The 5,192-nt window shown below is 34.7% G+C and overlaps 1 protein-coding gene across 1 annotated transcript in view; it reads left to right on the plus strand.

The window, feature by feature from the left end:
* Positions 1-1,693: 1,693 nt before the first annotated feature.
* Positions 1,694-5,192, plus strand: part of tbl1x (transducin beta like 1 X-linked) — a 27,541-nt gene continuing 24,042 nt past the window's right edge. Inside the window, exon 1 of the mRNA XM_082174723.1 lies at positions 1,694-2,003. The gene's annotated coding sequence lies outside the window, so the exon portion shown is untranslated. The remainder of the gene's footprint in view (positions 2,004-5,192) is intronic.

Here is a 5,192-nt window from a genome sequence, read left to right on the forward strand (position 1 = left end):
AGTTCTCTCGTTTTTCGTCAGTATCGTGCAGCCGTTGCGTGTTTCCTCCAGTGTTTACGGCTGTCGGAGGAGGAATGTGTCACACTAATGTACGCCCGTCGTCTTATTTACTTCCCGAGTGTGAATGACTGTGCAGGAGGAAAAGAGCATGAACCAGTGTGACCTTACAGGCGCAAAACACACGATCATAACAACTGAGGAGAGTTATTACACATCATCTTTACAAATCATTATTACACATCATCTCATTCAGCGCCGAGATAGCAGGCGAACATGAACTCAGAGTGATTATATTGAACATAGACGGATGTTTCATTCTCTTTGTTGTTTCAGGAGATCATGTGTCAACACTGGTTTGGGAAATTATTGTATCAAAAAAATTAAAAAAATGTAAAATATGTGCTAACCGGACATGAGATATAGCAACACATCTCCCATGCAAATCTGGGCTTTATGACAGGGCGTTTATTCGGTCACATGGTTTCTCTGTCACACTGGTTAGCTCCGCCCACTGTGAAAACATGACTGTATATTAAATATCAAATATGGTCTGACTGGTTGTGAAAGCGTCGCATGCTGCACCTGATTAGAATACAGTGTTTAAAAATGTTCATACAAAACCTCTGCAATGTTCTGGGAATGTTTGTTTATGTTATTATTATTATTTATGCTCCTGTATGTCATTTAAAGTATTGAAATATGAGAGGCATAAAGTGCTGATGACGGTGTTATTTCACCGTGGATGTGTTGTGATTTGGTGCTGTTGAATAAGCAGGTTTAAGGTCAACTGCTTATTTTTCCATTGCGGGTCACAAAGTGCAAAACTCCCCCTCCCCCCATCGTCTGTGTCTCAATAGCTGGTGAGCGCCCTACCTAGACAGCACTCAGGAAGCCAACCTAATATTGATTTATTTCAAAATTAGTTATTGCAAAATTTATTTATGACTGATTGACTGTATAAAATAAGTCAATAACGAGAACGAATAAAATGTTGATTTACATAAATTGTCATTGCAATGTGCGTTTGTTGTATTTTTCAATTGGTGCATTGCTCATATATATATATATATATATATATATATATATATATATATATATATATATTATTCACACACCAAAACACCTGTGTGTGTATAAATAAATAAATAAATATATATATATAGGTGTTTTGGTAGTTTAATGAGTGATCATTAAAGTAGGGGCCCAATATCTCAATATCTACAGACTGTGTATGTATAATAAAATATAATTTTGCAATTTTTAATGCAATTCTGTATAAAAATACCTTACTCTGTAAATAATTTTGCATTTTATTAAGTTTTGTATAAATAAAAACATTTATAATAAATAAATAAATTTGATTTAATTTTGTATAAAAATGCTTAACTGTTTAAAAAACCATATATATATATATATATATATATATATATATATATATATATATATATATATATATATATATATATATATATATATATATATAAATAATTTAACATTTTCAATTTTCTATAAAAAATGCTTTAGGCTACTGTTTAAAATATAAACATGTCAATGTCCAGTAAAAATGCCTTACTATTCTCTGCGTACAATATAAATATTATATACTACAGAAATAGTAAGAGTAGTATGCTAGTGTAGTGTGCTCTATTGAGTCGCTGTCTAGTTAGGGCGCAGTGTGTGTATGTGAACACAGCCCGCCTCGCGCTCTCTCTCTGCTGTAGTGTGTGTGTGCGTTACGGTCTCTCTTCCGACGCTCATTCTGTGAGAAACACACAGGAAACTTGTCTAAAAAACACACACGATCGACATTTAAACGTGAACTTTGGCACACGAACCCTCGATTATCGTCTCACGTCGATGTTTTAACGGAATACAACGACCGCAAAACCGCTGAGGGGAAATCTGTCTGGAGAAGATGGGTGTAAAGTCGCAGTTTGCACACTGAAGTTGGAGGATATTTTCCTAGTGGAAGTGAAAGAGAAGCGGGAACTTGAATCTTGGCGGTAAGAATATTAGCGTTTGAACTTTTCCTGTGTGGATTGGAAATCTCTGTGAGGAAACTCAAGATCTGCTCGACACGCACCACGTTTGAACTTTATACTCACATTTGAAGCATCTAAAGTCTTATTTCCGCCATGTTTTGTGTTGGTCGACCACCTCAGTGAGTGATATACACTTAATAGAGCTCATTTCGTGTTGTTTTTCTCCTAAAACACGCTGAGGGAAGCGGCACATGCTTCAGGATGAGCGGGTGGGGGAGGGGCGATCTTCACTAGTTACTAATAGATAGTTACTGCTAGTTATACTTCAAATAGTAAGTTACTGCAGCATATACGTTCAAAACATAATGACCACGTGACACATTTTTGAGTCTTGTTCTCAAATGCAAAGTAAATTAGACACATTAAATAATATTTTTATGGAATAGTTTATTGACCCTTTATGTGATTTTTAATGAGTATACAGGAGGGTTTCTAGGGTTAAACTGTATTGTTGACTCTACAATATAAATTATTTAAAGTTGTTAGTTTATTAGTCTATCAGTGTTCAGCTGAAAGCCTCCATCACTTGTTGATATCAGTGATTTAGATGCTTGAGTCACATGACAGCATTAGATTCTGTTGGCTTACTGTACTACAGTACAGCTCATTTCTAAAGATTTGTTAATTATTATTCAATAATTAATTTTGTGTTTTTAACACCAGACATTAGATCAGCTGCTCTGTTACTGACAGTTTCTTTAGAAATGAGCGAAAATTCTTGTGTAATATGATTCTAAAATAATTTATATGATTATGATTTCCCTCTCTCTAATTGTCACTGTTAAGATAGAAACTCGGTTATTGTTTTTCCCAAACCTGCCGAACTGCCTACATCATCCCCACAGGCCCACATGGAATTTGCTGATTTTGGAGAAAAATATCTCTTACCGATAATCAAATTACCCTGAAATATATTAATCGTTAAAAGATCTTGATTCAAACACCCACGTGATTTTTATTCCTAAACGACAGAGATTCGTCTCTGTCTATTAAAACCTTTGACAAAATCAGCCAACATTCAGATCTGAGAGCCGTTGTCGTGTAGCCTATAGATATGAAACCGCTTTAAGACATTATTTCTGTCTTAAAATAATTCAGATTATCACAGAAGCACTGGATAAAAGTTTATGGTTCGGATATAATCACTGATGTCTACGGTAGCGATCACCTTTTGAAAGTGACTTGATGCTTCAAAAAATAAAGATTGAATTAATTACATCGTTACACCAGTAGGTGGCGACAAGAGACTGTTAAAAATGTGAGTCATTGAATCATTCATTCAAAATATTCGTTCAAAAACGCTGATTCATCCAGTAATGAAACAAGTGAAGTCTCTATGAGTGAGTCATTGAATCACTCACTCAACCTGATTTAAATAGACTACTGAAATTAATATTTTGTCAGAACCTCTTGTGATTTTGTTTCGTCTATTCAGAATCATGATCTCTAAAATCGCGTCGTGCAACTCTAAGAAATATTGAACATACAAATTACACTATACAAAAACTGGTGTATTACATGATTTTACTCAGTGTTTAATTAGATGTATAGTGCAAGCCATATAGATGTGTTGATGAACAATTCCACTATTGATGGCCGATATAAAGACATCGTCACACTATTTTATTTAAAGATAGTAATATGCTGCACAGAAATGTATATTTAGTGTAAGATACATTTTAAAAATGTATTTCATCTTAGATATTTCACTGGTTTAAAACTGCACTTACTAGTGTAAAAGTCATTGACCACAAAATGGGAACTTTGTAAAAAAAAAAGTTTGTTTATTTTATGCAAATTGCAAAATATAACTTCTTGTGGAATTATTGGGAGAAAATGTGTCTTACTAAAAGGCAAGCTGACAGCATAATCAAATTAGGCAGAAATATGCAATAATAATAAAAAAAGAAACCATTTTTACTTGATGCTTCTCAGTATTCGTCCACCTCTCATTGCAGTGCATTCTGGGATTGCTTTCTCTGCATAGGATGCATGTAGAAACGTCTAATCTACATGTTTTATGTCGGATGTAAACGAAGTATGCTCAGGGGGAAAGGCACAGTGTTGTTTTTAAAGATTTAGTTTTAAGGCGTTATAATATAAACATTATGAATTATGTTCATTACGTTGCGTTCGATTCCCACGGCTAATCTTCATAAGTTGATCACATCCACGCCCACGCTAAAGCTCTCGCTGTTATAAATAGCTTTAGAGTTGTAAATCATTACAGGTTGACTGAGTTAATGGTTAATAGGATTGAAGAGAGAGAGAGAGAGAGAGAGAGAGAGTTGTGGTCTTGGGATTTTCTCCAGGATTTGAGCAAATCCAAATGCCAGAACGGCCTAGTTTTGACTAGTGTCTGTAAAAACTCCTCATGGGTCGTTCAATGCTTATAATAAACCAGACAAAATTCTTTGCATGTTCTGTTTTTTTAACCCATTTTCATGGCTGCGTGATATCCTGAATATTCATGATATTTGTGATATGATGCATAACAAAGGCTGTTTTTAATGAGTTTGGCGACATGTTCTGCTGATTTCTGAATAATATCTGGCCGTACAGCAATGATTGTTTGATAGAGGCTCATTTAAGACTGTAAAGAGACATTATTCTTCATAATGATGATTGTGGTTTATTGATGTTGAATACAGATACGAGCAGATTAGTTCAGTTTGAATTTGACTATAATTTTGATTTAAATATGTAAACTGCTTTAACATGAAGACAATACGGCTGAACGATACAGTACAAACGTTTGGGGTCAGTACGATTTTTTTTATTTAAAGAAAAAGACACATTCAATTGTTTAAAGGGGTTTAAAGGGGTCAACACGGCAATGTTACTCGATCTCGATCCCGGGTCGTGTTTGCGTTCACACAGAAGGCGCTCGGGCGTAGATATTCAAATGCATTGCTTGATATTTGATACCCGTTCAAATTAGATTTTTCTCAAAAGTGCCAGCCCTACTTCCCATGGTAGTGTTCAGGCTCCGCCAGGACATCCCTGCACTTCCCAAACCTTTCCTCGACCGCACGTTCACATTGCTGTTTGGCCTCCTTCATTATTTGCTTATATTCTTTCTGTAAAAGGTTAAAATCATATCCATCTACTTTTAAACAAGCATTAAAAAAAAAAAAATTATTTAAACAA

Source organism: Leuciscus leuciscus, assembly GCF_965113295.1.
Source record: "Leuciscus leuciscus genome assembly, chromosome: 7".
Taxonomy (NCBI): Eukaryota; Metazoa; Chordata; class Actinopteri; order Cypriniformes; family Leuciscidae; genus Leuciscus; species Leuciscus leuciscus.